A 17,430-nucleotide genomic window follows, 5' to 3' on the forward strand; every position below is an offset into this window, starting at 1 on the left:
TACACACATCATGTACGGATTTAATTATTTATCTATTTCTTTATTGATATTAAATCCGCTTTTCTGATTTATCATATTAAAGCAATCTTAATACAATCGTGTGTTAAGATAATGGTACACAAATTCATTTCGTATTTCGGTATACCTCTTAACAGTTCTTTCAGCATCGATCGAACATTTTGTGATATTCATCGCTTTTTCATTTTCAATCGAAAACATTATTTCCTTGTTCCATTTTCAATTGAAAATCCTATGAGATTTGTTTGAAACAAACATTCAGATTTACTTCGTTGAGCCTTCAGTTGAATTCAACCACGGTGAACTTCTTTGATCACCGTTGTTATTGAAATATTTCAATCACTACGACACCTTGTGGTGTCGGTATAAACTTGTAGCTTGTGCTAATCACGATCAGCCGTCTCATGCGAAATTATATATGCTTTTCGTTTGACACACCCTTTAAATAGTCTTGATGCAACTATGTATTAAGACGATGATACACCGGGTTCGGTTGTATTTCATTTCGGTGTATCTTTGCAATTCAATAATTTCAACACGTTGATTTTATTCATTAAACGGTTTGATTGTTGACAAATCATTTTTATGATTCTATTTATTTGAACTTGTTACATTCGAGTTTCAATCATACAACAACCAACACAAGTTTCCGTTGGTAGTGAATTCTATTATTTCAAAAATTGATTTGCATATTGTGAACGTTCATTGTAATTCTATTGGTCGAAATTCCTCTTTTGTTGGACCCCCGTAAACTTGGTCACATTGGTGATGGTATCACAACATCACATTCACTTGACATCGATTTCTAGAACAAACTCAATTGAACCGTTGGGTTCCTATTGATGCAAAATGTCCTTGCAATCACGTAATCGGAACAAGTTTTGGTTCGATTACATGCTCATTCACTTTGGTATTTTCCGGACTAACCTAGGAACGTCATAACTCTAAGGAGATAACATAGTCTAAATTTCGAGGACGAAATTTCTGTAACAGGGGGAGAATGTGACAACCGGCAATTAACGGCTTTTAAGTACGCGATTAACAGGTGATTAATGCGATAATAAATAGTGTTTAAGACATGGATTAATTTAATTAGGCCTTTGGAGTGCCTAGAAACGTTTATCCGACCTTACAGTGCGCGAACGGTGGTTTACGGAGAAACATGTTAAACGTAAAACGACAACGAAATGAAACCGAACAAAACACTGACAACGCCGACATACAAAGTTTGTTTTCATATATTTTATATATAAGGATTTCGTTTTTTGCGAAATTTTCATGCTTTCGATCGACACAAACCGAAAACGCGAACGAAAAACGCGGAAACAGTAACGCACCGACAAACAACGACAAAACGGAAGCATCAGACTCGAAATTCGTCTCGATATTAATATATTTTGATATATTTAGCTTCATTTTTAAATTTATTATCCTTAGTTGAAAACGGATCGCAAACGGACACGAAACGACGAACGACATGTTTTACGCGATTTAACGCACCGACAACTTACGCTATTAATATTGATTACCGACATTCATTTTACGAAGTTTTAACCCTAAAATAATATTCTACGACATTTTTGTTGACGATCAGGTTCGAAAACGGGTCGTGAAAACGTATCGGGCCACGCGAAACGGGCTTGTGGGCCTGGGGCCCAAGCCCACTAAAGAACCCTAGTATATAAATCATGTTTTAAGATTGAAAACCTCATTTCCCTAATACCCTTCAGCCGACACCCCCCTCATCACTTTCATTTCCCTGAACATATCTTGGAGAAACCCTAAACTCACCTACTGATGCTCCATATCCACTATCTCCCTCTCTCGATTGTATGTATAGACCCATACACAAAATCCATATCAAGCTACAAACTTCATCCTCCTCCACACATAAAAATCACAGACACAACATCAGCCACAACTCTCGATCTCCTCTCCCTTTCCGACTAAACCCCGGTGACCGGATTTCATCACCGGCGACACCAGCAAAGTTCCGATCGGAGCACGGCGGGCCGGCGGTGAGTATTTCAGCGAAGCACACCCCCCCCTCACAAACAACACCCCTATACCCCCTTCATCTCTCTCATTAAATCCCGGTTACCAGAATCCCGGTTTTCCGGTGATGATGACGAAGATGACTATGGAGTGCGGCGGCTCTAACAACAGAAGAGAGAGAGAGACGGAAGAGAGAGAGAACGCAGAGAGAGAGTGACGGCAGTGACCGTCGCCGTCTCCGACGACAGCGACTGCGCCTTCCGGCGGTCGACGGTGGAGCCGCGGTGATGGCGGTTGGTTCCGACAGCTTCACGGTAAACCCCACCCCCGTTTTTATATCTTTTTGCCTCCTGTTCGGTCTTGATGTTCGATGATGATAACAGTGATGTTATGTTGAAGATGAGAGGTTTGAAAGGTACTGACGGTGCGTAGATTGGTGTGGTTGTTTCGAGCTCGAGTCAGATTTTTGGTCACACCGAGTCGACTCGGTCAAAACCGAGTCCACTTGGGTCAACTCAGTCGGGTCAAATCCGGTTCATCAGGCTCAGTTTGGTTCGAAAATTTCAGTTCAAGCTACACCTTGGTTCGGGCTCACTTCGTTTCGGTTCGGGCTCACTTCGTTTTGGTTCGGGCTCACTTCGTTTTGGTTCATGGCTCGCGACACAGTTGGTTTTAGTCAAACCTAGTCAACATCAGATTCGACTCGGTCAACACCGAGCCAACTCAGTCAACGCTGGTCAACTCGGGTCAACAGTCAACTTGGTCAGCCGGTCGAAACCAGTCAACAGACGACACGGTAAAGTTTAACGACGCGAGATTTATATAGATTTTTATAGTTCTCGATTTTTATACAACGCGAAACCGAGCTCGACCGAATCAATTAGTAATTAGTTTCGTTTTATTTTGTCGTATTTCGTAAAATTTTAGCATATAGTGTTTGAAGTGATTGAATTATTGTTGAGTTTTGATAAAATACGACAACTTTCATTTGTCGGGTTATTCAAAAATCAGAGAAAACTCTGCCCAATTTTCGTTAAAAATCCAAAACACGGCACGTAATTATGATTTAAAAGCAACACTTAACGAGATCCGAGTTTTATTATAAACTATATATAAAGACATACTTATTTTGACGACGTTATATGATTTCGAAACCGATACTTAATTGAAATAAATATAACGTTTATAGCTATTTCAAATATCGATATTTCCGATACTTGTGTAAAATAAACATAATTATTTACGTTTACCTCGAACATTGATATTCCGAACACTTTCTACAAGGTAAACATAATGTTCTATTTGTTTTGAACATCGATATTTCCGCACGTTTTTACAAACAAATATAATGTTTATATCTATTTCAAACGCCCAAAATTCGGAAATACTTTTATAAAATAAAAATGATGTTTTATTTTTATTCCGAACGCCAACGATCCGGATACATATATATATATATATATATATATATATATATATATTCATTTGTTTACATCTTACGCAAACTACAACGGTATATTACCGCACCACATACGACATTTCGGATACGTACCCCTATTCACCTACGCTTTCTATTCGTGACGACTAACACGACGATGTAAGTATATTTATATTAAATATAAAATATATATTTTAAACCATTCGAAATCTAAGTCGTTTCCACGACTTAGTATTATCCCGATTATAAACGGGATCATATAACCATAGATTGGTTATTCTAAGTCAAAATAACAACACCTTCGTAGGGTCGTTTTATTAATGACTCGGTAGAGCTCGGACACGTAATTTATCTACGTTGTCTTATGTAGAAACTTATAATTATTCCTTGATTAGGAATGCTTTAGTTGCACGCTAGCGAGTTCACACTCTCGGAATGACATCACGGAATCACGTTAAGCTAGTTTTGCACGGGAATGTCAAGGTGAGTTCATAACCCCCACTTTTTACTGTTTTACATTTTTATAAATGTTTTCGGGGGTGGAAAGACATGCAAGTTTTTGCAAAAGAAAACACTATTTCGATGAACGAAAACACATATTTATAAACCATGTTGCAAATGATTTTCAACGAACTTGAATGGTTTACGAACGATTTATACTAAACATACCGGTTTTACAAAATATGCATGATTTTCATGACTAGTGACGAGAATGTCCTAGTTACAACAACGGGACTGGGTTGGCCTGCGTACGAAAAACGAGACAACTCAGTGAGACCATGTCCCCCTTTTCTTTCAACGTTTCGGTTTACAACTTTCGGGGGGAAATACATGTCAAACTTAGGTATGATTAAGTTATGGAATGAACTCTTAGATCATGTGAGCATAGGCTGTAACTGAGGTGCCATTAATCCTTTTGAGGACCAAGGAACAAAGGTTAGATCTAATGGGTACGGGCGAGCCCCACTCACGGTCCATGGGTGACCACTTAGAGTGCTGTTGTGTCCAGCGTCGAGAGTTCGACACTTAAATTGCCTACGCGGGTTGAGTACCTCCTATGTCGTCGCATATATTAATGTCCTCGCGAAACATTAATGATCAACATGTTCATAGACGCTTTACATACCAACTTACAACACTATAACTTTCAAATGTTTTTAATATTCATTTGACGCAAACTCATAATACATGTATTTACAAACTTTGATAATGTTTTCAACTTATGTACAAGTAAGAGGACGTGTTGGTCCTGCTTACAAACACTCTTTTGGGCTAGATTCACAACTTTCATATATCATGCCAAGAAAATGATTTTTCTATATTTTCTCAACAACTTTTAAACCGGTTATCAAAAAGATTTGTTTTAAATCTTTTTTTCAAAACAAACTATGAACTCGCTCAACTTTATGTTGACTTTATCGCATGTTCTTTCTCAGGTTGAATTTTCAAAGCTATGGAACGGTTGGAATAGGAGAACCCATGGGAATTCGAGTACTTAGCGGTGTTCATTTTTTTAGAAGTCTTAGCTTTTTGCTTCCGCTGTGCAATGAAGATACCGGTCCAGTCACGCCAAGCTCTGATATTTCGGGGTGTGACAAATATCTGGAGAAGATTTTGTCCTCGGGTTCACCCGACAGATCAAATAAGAGTGCTGATGAATCAACTTCCTCGATTGCAAAGTTAAGCAAGATGAATTCATCAGATACAAATCTGAGGACGAAAAAGGAAAAGAAGAAGGTAACATTCTGTGGCAATGAATCTGTTTCTTCGGAAACAAAGGAGCCACGTTCTGGCGATGATTCTGATTCGTCAACATCAGAGGAGCCACAAGTTGAGCTCAAAAGTAAAAATTCAGTTCCGCCAATGGATGACACAAACTTTCCACCATTGCGAACTGAAAATTTTAAACAAAAAGTTGGTAAAGTGAAAATTTCTAACTATTCTGAAAAGAAAGAATTCAATGTCGAAAAGGCTTTTAATAACAAAGTGAAAAATATTTTTGGAAAAATGGTTGAGGGAAAGGTAAAAGGGGTAAAAGAATTTTATGAAGCAAAAAGGAATGATCAAACCCCGAGTGAAATTGAAAAGGTCACACCCAAGGCTGGTCAGGCTTGGGTGCCTGCATTCGTTGCTTAAAACCTGACTTGCCGGAACTCCCAGGTTGGTAATTGGGGAGTAGGAATCGGCATCTTTCTTGAGAAATTCACTTTGGTGATATTTCGATTTTCAAATGATAAATCAGGGACATTAAGTTGTACTTGATTCATCTTTCCTACAAATGATAATTTGAATAACAAGGTGATGAAACCCCGAATTTATGAAATGTCACACAAACTAATTTTCCCGGAAAAACCATTTTGATTAAAACAAACTTAAGTGTTTTGAAATCATAATGGGAAAATAGTTTGTTGTGAGGGGGAGTTCTGATTGTTTACGCCAAGTGGATGGAGAATTGAAGTGATTCTCATCAAGTTGTCAAGTTTGTACAGTTTGTTTCAAATTTTCTCAGAAAATCAAAATTGAAACATATTTTGATTTTAGGGGGAGAAAAATTTAAAAAAAAAATTAGAAAATTTGAAAATGTCAAAAACATTAAAAATTTAAAAATGAGTTTTGTTGTGAAAAAGAGGAAATGATAGTACATCAGTGGACTATCACAGCACGCTAAAGAAATGTAATGTCAAATGTAATAAACGGTCTCACTGATGATGTGACGATAGGTTTTTGTACATTTAGTAGATTTATTCGGGATATAAACCTAAAATTTCAAACTTGTGAAATTCGTGGGGAACACTACTTGGATATATAGGTAACCCCTGAAATCTCGTTTGAAAGGTATCGTATTCTGATATACTAGGTGTTTATACTCTATGATGTCTGGGGTATTATTCCGGGACTTCTGCTGAACGGTATTTCTGACCTAGTCCTTGGCAAATACTTTCCGCAAAATGCTTGAAACATAGCATAAAGCCCTCAGCTGATTAGACAATAAAATTGATAATCATCTGTTGTAGCTGAAAAGATCCTCTAAAGGGGACACACTGCTAAGTCGAAGCTGATATCTCTCTACTGAACGGAAGTTCTGACCTGAGATCCCTCAGTTCTCGCATTTAACCCCTAATTTATGTACAGATATCATTGTAGTATTCTTGCCTGTAAGACTGAATATTGGGATTCTGGATACGGGAGTATATTCAAGAGGCGGGACACATGAATCGAACTAAGTTCATAAAACACTTAAATAGTATCCTGAATAGATTGAAAATTGTATGAAAATTTAAGAGGACAACTATATCGTCAATCAACGTGAATCGTTTAGAACTTAAAATGTCTAAAAGCTTAACGGTGCGTGTGATGTGTCTCAAAAACTGATATGATCCTCTTACACGAACTCACAAAAATATGTTTGTACATATTTCATTTCTACATTTAATTTCTGTCTTTGCATTTATGTTTCTTATTTTCATAAATTCAAAAAGATTTTCGACAACTGATGATTGGAGAGCTGATTTTCAAAATCTCAAAGGCTAAACATGATGAACAGACAGGTTGGTTTATGGTTTGAAATGTTTAAGATAATTCATTAATTTGAATTAGAAATTGGAATGTTTCAAATTTTATCAGTTTTAAATGTGAAAATTCTCAAATGTTTAGTTGATTCATTAAGTTGTATCACAATATTGTTTGTTATAATTGTGTGTTTGAGATGTGTAGGTTTCTTAATCTGTTGATACGCAAAGCCAGGCGTCGATCCCAAAAGCACGGAAGCTTGACGAAAGGGGGAGCCTGAAGAATCTGAAGAAAGAGAGCAACCGAAGCTGAAGACAGATCCACCGGGATTCTGTTCAAGCAAGAAGAAGATTCAAGAGAGAAAGAAAAGTCGCTACGAGTTTCACTACGAGATTGACTACGGCAATATCCAAAGGGAAGATTGTTGATGCATTTATTGTCTATCGCCTTCGTCAATCCGAGTCGTAGTGAGAAGCCGGAAGAAATCAAGCGCATAATGTCATATTTAGTTAGAAATGGCAAGGTGGCAAACTTGTAATTAATGAGAACTTTCATTAAGTTGCCTTGACCATATAAATAAGAGGTTATGTCATGATTTTAGTAAGATTTTTGAAAAAGTTAGTAGAAGACTTCTAGAGAGAGAAAGTCTAGAGAGAGAAAGTGGTGTAATCGTGATTCTTGTACCGTTCAAGTCGTATTTCTCAATGGAATCACGTTAGTAGTACGTTATTGTGTGTTCGGTCACGCACGTTCACGGATTCCGCACGTGAAACGTTCGTTACGCAATCGAACGGCGTCAAAACCGGTCCTACAGTAAACTTATACGTAATACTGTTCTCGGGATATGTAGAACACTTATGGTTACGAATAGTCTAGTGGTTATACAACATGGGAAGCCCCCACCAATAGAACGTACTATCGGCCCAGTAGAGCCACATGTTACAAACGAACTTACTATTACGCATTTACTTTCTGTGAACTCGCTCAACTAGTTGTTGATCCTCTGTTACATGCCTTGCAGGTCGTTAGATACATGGAGCTTGCACAGGGAGGAGCTGGTCGTTGTGGGCTTGGATCGTGATTGTCTTGTTAAACACTTATGACATTTGATACTTTATTATGATGGGTTTTATTTATACGCTTCCGCTAAATAGTGATAACTTACTTATGTTTTGGAACACCTTTCATATGGATTTGGTTTGGTTTAATGGCAATTACTTTTACTATATATATTGTTCTATATGATTGGTGGCTTGATCCTGGTCAGTCACGGTCCCAAGCGGTGATACTCCGCAGGTGGATTTTGGGGGTGTGACAAAATTACTTTCTCTGTGCGCCTCACCAACGGAAGGCACACACGAATAGAGGAGGTAAACTTCATGGTTTTACCCCACACCTCCAGATACGATGTACTTCTCGGGCGAGAATCCCAAGGCGATTTCAACATGATTACATCCATCCCCCACTATGCCATCGGTTTTCCAACCGAGACGGGGTTCGCGATAATCTATGCCCGTAAAGAGGTTATGACCACGGACGAGCTGCGTCCAACCAAGATGGCGAGGCTCACCCCTAACACTCAACTGGAAAAATAGGTTCTTAACGCAAGACACCCAGAGCAAACGGTAACGTTGGGACATGCCTTGTCCAACAACGTTAGAGCGCGCCTGAAGCAACTCGTCTTCAGGAATCAAGATATTTTCGCATGGACACCCGCTAACATGACAGGGGTGCCACGCGAAGTCGCTTAACATTTCTTAAATACCTTGCAAGGTATCAAACCGGTGATCCAAGGCCAACGACACCTTGGGTCTGCAAAGAACGAGGCGATGAATGAGCAGGTCAAGGAACTGCTCTCCGTAGGCAACCTACGGGAGGTCAAGTACCAGACTTGGTTGTCCAACCCAGTAATGGTAGAAAAACCAGCTAGGGGCTGGTGCATGTGCGTCGATTATAAAGATCTCAACAAAGCCTGCCCCAAAGATTGTTACGCACTTCCCGAGATCGACGAAAAAGTCGATAACCTCGCCCCGTTTCGATGGAAGTGCTTCCTTGATTGCTACAAAGGCTATCACCAAGTACAAATGGCAATCGGGGACGAAGATAAAACGGCATTCCGCACACCTATCGGGAATTACTGTTATACAAAAATGCAATTTGAGTTGCGCAACGCGGGCACAACCTATCAAAAGTTGATGAACGACACTTTTGGTGATCAAAAGTGTCGAAATCTACATGGACGACCTGGTCGTCATGAGCATGGAAGAGGATACCATGCTCACCGATATTGAAAGAACATTCCAGACTCTGCATAGCATCAACATGAGGCTCAATCCAGGGAAATGCTCGTTTGGAATGGAAGAAGGCAAATTCCTCGGATTCATCGTAACTAAATATGGATTCAAGGTGAACCCGGAAAAAGTTCAGGCGATCGACCGCATGCCATCGCCTTCCACGATGAAAGAAATGCAACGACTAGCTGGCAGGCTAGCCGCACTAAATAGATTCTTAGCCAATCAAGCAGCTAAATCTTACCCTTTCATCAAAACTCTGCGGAACTGCTTAAAAAAGGAACAGTTCCAATGGAATGTAGAGGCTGAAAACGCTTTCCGGGAGATGAAAGAGTGTCTGATCCAACTCCCAACTCTAACCGCACTACGCAAGAAAGACCCACTTATCTTGTACCTATCTGCCGCAGACAACGCGTTAGGCGCGGTACTCATTGTAGAGCGAGAGGGAATACAAACACCCATTTACTACATCAGCAAAATGCTCAACGACCCTGAGACAAGATACTCTATCATGGAGAAATTGGTACTTGCACTCGTGCACGCATCAAGACGGCTACGACGTTAATTTGCAAATCACGTCATCACCGTATTAACTAATTACAGGATCGGGCCGATCCTCTCAAACCCGACTTCTCTGGGAGATTAGCAAAATGGGCCATTGAACTAGGCGCACACACATTGATCTACAAACCGCGCCCCGCGAAAAAAAGGTCAGGTTCTAGCTGATTTCGTTGCCGAGGTACCGGCGAATCGCATCCAAGAATGCGAAGAAGAACAAAACCCTGCACCACCACCATCCACAACGGATACTTGGGCACTATTTACCGACGGTGCATCCAACGAGTATAGTGCAAGTGCGGGTGTGACATCTGCGTCACCGCGACCATCAAACAAATACCAAGCCAATGAAATATTGTATTTCATACTTGGGATCTTGTATAAATATGTGTATCTTTTGCACATATCAATTCTTGTTTTATATCGCTTTCTGGAGAATTATACGCAAACCGGTGCGTAAACGTACTCAGTTTAAATGCGACAAATACTCCAGAACATCAACATATACTTAACATACCTTAAATAACCTTTACATAACTTAGAAATAAGTTTTGAAGGCCTTGGTATGGCAAAAACAAGATAATTCGCTTACAGGGACTAAACCTGACAAACTGTGAAAGTATGACGATTCGTACTAAAACAGACATTCCGGAACATGTCCATAAGTTAAACATACCATAAATATCCTTTAAAAAGCTTAGAAATAGGCTTTGAGGTGTTCGGTGTGCTAAAATAAACTTTTGGATCATTCAGGGACTAAAAGTGTCAAAAAGTGCTTAAGTTTGCACTTTCGCGCATAACTTACGTTCTGAATACATCCGGACATCCAAAAATTTATGTAAGCATCCTTATATTATGCCTTAGTGTTTGGCATGAGAAAAATCCATTCGTCGCGCAATTTGGATCATTTTTCGCGCTTATGCGCATTCCGTCGTAATTAAGCGAACATCGCAACCGTACGGCCAAACGAACCGACATCCGGGATATTTCCAAGCATATTTCATGTTCCCTATGTCTTAACATCATTGTGGAGCTTGAAATTGGGTTTAACGGGTGTTAGAAGTGCCGTTACGCAACGAAACATGTGCAGGGACCATTTCTGCAAATTCTGCAGAAATAAGGGCTAGGCGTGACGCGACGGATCTAGGCGTCACGCGAGGCCCCTTCTGGACCAGATTCAATGTTTAAACAGCTTGTAACAGCCCTTCAACTCTCCAAAGGCCAATGCCACTTGTCAAAACCCTATGGTGGGGGCAAAATAAGCCACCACAACTTTGCGACAAGTGTACGGATTAGATCGTGGCACGATATTCAAGAAACGATCCTAACGGTCTTGCTTCTCCTATAAATACCCCCCCCCCATTTTGGTTAAAACCCACAAAAATCTGATCTAAAGCTCTAAGTTGAGGCCTTTGCTTCATACCTGAGCTCCTGGATCGAGATTAGCTTTCGGGGACCCTTCGTAAGTGTTCTTTCGTTCTTTTATTCGCTTTTCGAGTCCGAAAGTCAAGCTTTGTTTGACTTTCTGCGTTGACCAGCCTATGGTCAACACGAAGTTCGTGGGAACTTCATAACGTGAGCGTGATCACGATGGATATAGTTCGTAGTGACTATACCTACTGATTACCACGTTATCTAGGCTCAGTGACGAGTCGTAGTTTCGGCCAAAATGTGCATTCTTGCGTATTTTGTAACCAAACTACTCGTGGGTATCAAAACCGTTTGTTTTGATACCAAACCTATTTTCTAAACTTAAGTTAAGCATGTTCTAACATGCTTAGCTCGTCACTTTTAGTATAGTGCTTATATAGGGTCGTAAGGTAAGCGATCTAAACAATCGCTTATACTTTCGAACCCGACCCATTTGGTCGATTGTAAGGATCCGACCAAACACATTAGGTGACCATAGTTGTATAGGGAATAACCTTCCGAGGTTATACCTTATGGTCACGATGTTAGGCGTTCCAAACGCGTTCTACGCGAACGACGCGTTAAAGTAGCATAAGCTACCTAAACGAGTTGTAATGGGTCGTAAGCACTTAGGTTAAGTTTCATTTTAGAATGTAGGCTTTGTTAAACCATATTACACGAGTCTCTATACTCGTTTGGTTTACGAACCCGCATACTATCAGACCCTCCGATTTTGGTCCGGTATATTAACATAGTTACCTATATTAGGTTTCGTTTGATATCCGTGATCTCTAGCAGTATTTGGTTGTTACACAAGAACTACAAAGCAATCTCAGGTGAGTACATAGACCCCTCTTTTACTGTTTTCTAAACTGTTTTGGGGTGAAACACATGTGCCTACTTGTTACTTTCATGCTTTCTTGTTTTCACATCATATACTTGCTATGTTCATTAGTACATTTATAGTACATGATTCCATTACATTTATTGCTATGTATGCCCATTGTGTGCATACTTAGTACATCACTTTACAATACATTTCATGCTACGTACGCCCATTGTGTGCATACTTAGTACATTGTTTTACATTGCATTTCTGTTGCATATGCTCATCCAGCATATGAACACATTATACTACATTTTGAACCGTTGTAACCATTTGACCATGTGAACCGTCTTAACCCTTTGATTTTATGAACCGTTGTAACCATTCAACCATGTGAACCAGTTGTATCTGTTGACATGATTTACATTTGACAACATTTGACTATACATAAACATTTCTACAATTGTGAAACATTTTATCTTGATGGTTTGGTTTGAGTAAGTGGTTTGGTTTGAGTAAGTGATCTAAGTAACGAGGCGTGTGTAATATGATACAAGCATGGTGGATACGCCGCTGGTACTTCCTATTTATAAGTGTTTGTATGGTATTACATATCGTAGCATTATTTGAATCATTTCAATTTGAGACATATAACATTTTATACAAATAACACACTTTTCACAAGACCCTGATTTACAAACAACTTATCTTATACAAACTCATTTTACATGGTTATTTAGTTAACCATACATTATTCTCTTATTTATACATATCATCTGATCTTACCGTTCTTCAAATGATTTACAAACAAAGCAAATTACAAGGTTCATGACTAAACATTTTCTCAAACATAAGGCATGAATTATGTTTTCACAAAACCTATGTATCTCACAGGCATTTTTATGCTGACGTACCTATTTTCACATGTGTTTTCAGGAGATGATGCATAGGACTTATCAAGACATACTTAGGCGGACCTGTGCCTTAGTGACTTAAAACGAGACAAGAACTAGTTAATTTATGTTATGTACTCTTTGGTTCTTGTTTAAACAATGTATACTTTCATATTTGATTAATAAAACGAAACTTCATTTGCCATGGATTTGAAATAATAAATTCTGTTACAACACTCCCCGATGTTTCCGCCACGATTTGTATGCTCTTCGTGGTCGGGGTGTGACAGAAAAGTTGGTATCAGAGCCAATGATTATAGGGAATTAGGTTATTAGTAATGCTTTGACCTAGTCTATAACCTTCCTAGGACCCTAACGCGAGTTTACTTGCGTTTAGTCATAAAACAATACTGTCACCTATCCTTAGGCGACGACCACAACAAGAACATAAATTTCAAAACCGCTTTGAAAACTGATCATCTGTTCTAGGATGATTGATTACTAGGTTTTGAATTCTCTGTTATAAGGTTTTAAACCCCTTTGAATTTTCAAAGCTCTCGTTAAAGTTTTTGGCCCGAAATAGTGTGAACACGTGCAAACTGGAAGAGTGAATGCATGTACCCTGGGTTTTCTGTCTAAGGCTAGAGTGTTCGTACAAATCCACATAATCGGACCAGTCACTCTTACCTGGGAACTCTTGGGGTGAGTGTCCACTTATAGGCGAGCATGTCTTCGCGATACACTATGAGGATCTATTTGCTTTGACTCAGCCTTGGTGTTGTTTGTTTGCTTCGTGGTTCAAACAAATGACCATCAACCATGATTATGGTCGGCAATTGTAAAATCCTATTCTTACCCAATGCCATTTCATTTGTTTTCTTTCTTGTTTCTCTTTTAGAATGCCTCCTCGACGCGAAAACCAGATAGCGACTGCCGAACTGGCAGAGATCATTGCGCAGCAAATGGCTGCTCAATTCCCAAACCTCTTTGCTCAATGGAGCCAAGCCAACAACAACAATAATGCCCCCTGCAACTTCAAGACGTTCAACTCAGCTAAGCCATCAAAGTTTTCTGGGTCTCAAGGAGCGACTGCACTTCTGCAATGGTTCGAAAGTTTAGAGAACACCTTCAGACATGTTCAATGTCCAAACGAGCGAAAGGTAGAATTCGCATCTAGCATCTTTGAGAAACGAGCTTTGACATGGTGGAATGGTGTGATGAGAAATAGGGGTGCCGATGTGGCACTGGCTCAAACATGGCAAGAGCTTCGAGCTCTGATGATGAAGGAATTTTGTCCTCGTCATGAGATCAGGGCCTTGGAAACGGAGTTCGATGATCTTAAGCAAGTTAGCGGTGAGCATTGAGCCTACACGGATCGTTATGAGGAGTTAAGTTTGTTATGCCCGAATATGGTTACACCTTTGGATAAGGCAATCGAAAAGTATATTGATGGCCTCCCTGACTCAATACAAGACATTGTGACTGGTAGCAACCCTACTACAGTTAGACAGGCCATTGAGCTATCTGCAACCTTGACTGAATAAAAGATCAGGAAAGGTAAACTTTTCCGAAAAGGTGACAAGAAACCGGTCGGGGAATCGAACCCAATCGAGGAATCAAAGACCATGGATGAACAGACTGAATCCCCTAAGAAGTCAAAGAAGCGAAAGGCTTCTCAGAACTTCGCCATGGTCGCTCACAATGGTCAAGCCGTCCCCAACCAACCAGCTCAACCCCCTGCTAGAAAACCATACAATGGAACTGCACCCTTGTGCAACCAATGTAGCCTCCATCATCACGCCAATGTACAGTGCCGCAAATGCCAAACTTGTGGACTTATAGGCCATACAGCAAGAGTCTGCCCAGCTGCAGCTGCGCCAAACCAAGCTGGCAACAATCCTGCTCAAGGTCGTTTTCTACCAGGCTCTTGTTTCAACTGTGGCGAGATGGGTCATTTCCGAAGGAATTGCCTAAAGCTTGCTAATGCAAATCCAGCACAGGGATGAGCATCTGACTGACTAGAAGACAACATCGTTTAGAAATAATCACATCTTATGTATTATTTTCTTTTGTTGTCAAGGTCCAAGAAACAGTTGTTATCGTTTTTTATAAATAAATCTTTTATTTACATTGCAATGTATTTCTGTGGTGCATGTATAAACGACATATCCCTTACAATACCGACAATCAAGGAACCGTATTCCTTGAAGAACAAACTACCCCCAAAATTCTCCCATTCTATGATCTCTTACGTCTTCCACGAAATTCCTAAGTACCTGTTTCTTCTAAGAAAAACGAAGTATAAGGCGCAAGTTACAACACGTGACGAATACCCAAAGTACCACTATAAATCCTTAATAGGGTACCTAAGGATTTCCCGTAAGTCCTTAACTGTTGTATACCTTAATTCGAATGTGGTGATTCCTTGTAATAAAAAATCGAATTTTGGGAGGTCTTCCTATCTTCTCAGATAGATCCCAGTGGACATTGAAGCCCGTTGACTGGTTTCCATATCCGTATTTAACCGATAACAAGTTAATAACAAATTATAATCAAGTTAGACAATTATGTGACTTTGTGCTTATGTGTTCCCTTATGTGTTGTTTTGTGATCCAAATTATGTTATCCAAATCCTTGTAGAATCTTCCATATCATTCGTATAAAGGATTCATAGTAGGATACCCAAAGGTACTACATAAAAATCCTCAATGCACTTCTACGTTATGGTTAAGTCCCTTGGATTATAAAGTACTACTTCATAATTAGACCCCTTGAGTGGTCTAGTTAAACAGATTGATCCAAAAATCTGGTTAGGGATATCATGTGATGACATAGCTGAAAGGACTCCTTGGTGGCCTAACTAAGAAGATCCCCTGTCGATCTAATTAAAAGGACCCGATGGAAGTCTAGTCACCCTCATCACAAGTTTGATATCCTTCCCCAAAACATTACAAAACAAACTGTGCGGACAGTGCAAGGGATTACGTAATTATGGATGCATACATAATTACGGAATTTAGTGCACAGAAATCACAGCAAGTTCTGTCATGTGTGTAGATTTAACACTATTCATTTCCAACTCTGATGAAGCAACCGTTGAAAATGACTCCGATAGTTCATTTTCGTTTCTGCAGATTTATCCGTTGAGGAAATGAATATCCGTTGTGTAATCCTTCATTTCCAACTCTGATGAAACAACCGTTGAAAATGACTCCGTTAGTTCATTTTCGTTTCTGAAGATTTATCCGTTGAGGAAATGAATATCCGTTGTGTAATCCTTCATTTCCAACTCTGATGAAGCAACCGTTGAAAATGACTCCGTTAGTTCATTTTCGTTTCTGAATATTTATCCGTTGAGGAAATGAATATCCGTTGTGTAATCCTTCATTTCCAACTCTGATGAAGCAACCGTTGAAAATGACTCCGTTAGTTCATTTTCATTTCTGAAGATTTATCTGTTGAGGAAATGAATATCCGTTGTGTAATCCTTCATTTCCATTTCTGATGAAGCAACCATTGAAAATGACTCCGTCTGTTCATTTTTCGTTTCTGAAGAATTGTCCGTTGAGGAAATGAACATTCGTTTGCTTATTCCGTCATTTCCATTTCTGAAAAATACTCGTTGAGGAAAATGACTCCGTCTGTTCATTTTCATTTCTGAAGAATGGCCGTTAAGGAAATGACAGGATATTGCCTTGCATATCGCTGGGGGTTATTTGGCAAAGTCACAAATAGACTTCTACGAATAAATTTCGGGACGAAATTTCCTAAAGTAGGGGAGACTGTGACACCTGTGTCACCGCGACCATCAAACAAATACCAAGCCGATAAAATATTGTATTTCATACTTGGGATCTTGTATAAATATGTGTATCTTTTGCACATATCAATTCTTGTTCAATTTCAAACTTTATATCGCTTTCTGGAGAATTATACGCAAACCGGTGCGTAAACGTACTCAGTTTAAATGCGACAAATACTCCAGAACATCAACATATACTTAACATACCTTAAATAACCTTTACATAACTTAGAAATAAGTTTTGAAGGCTTTGGTATGGCAAAAACAAGATAATTCGCTTACAGGGACTAAACCTGACAAACTACGAAAGTATGACGATTCGTACTAAAACAGACATTCTGGAACATGTCCATAAGTTAAACATACCATAAATATCCTTTACAAAGCTTAGAAATAGGCTTTGAGGTGTTTGGTGTGCTAAAATAAACTTTTGGATCATTCAGGGACTAAAAGTGTCAAAAAGTGCTTAAGTTTGCACATTCGTGCATAACTTACGTTCTGAATACATCCGGACATCCAAAAATTTATGTAAGCATCCTTATATTATGCCTAAGTGTTTGGCATGAGAAAAATCCATTCGTCGCGCAATTTGGATCATTTTTCGCGCTTATGCGCATTCCGTTGTAATTAAGCGAACATCGCAACCGTACGGCCAAACGAACCGACATCCGGGATATTTCCAAGCATAT

This window comes from Helianthus annuus, chromosome 1 (genome assembly GCF_002127325.2).
Source record: "Helianthus annuus cultivar XRQ/B chromosome 1, HanXRQr2.0-SUNRISE, whole genome shotgun sequence".
In the NCBI taxonomy this organism is placed as follows: Eukaryota; Viridiplantae; Streptophyta; class Magnoliopsida; order Asterales; family Asteraceae; genus Helianthus; species Helianthus annuus.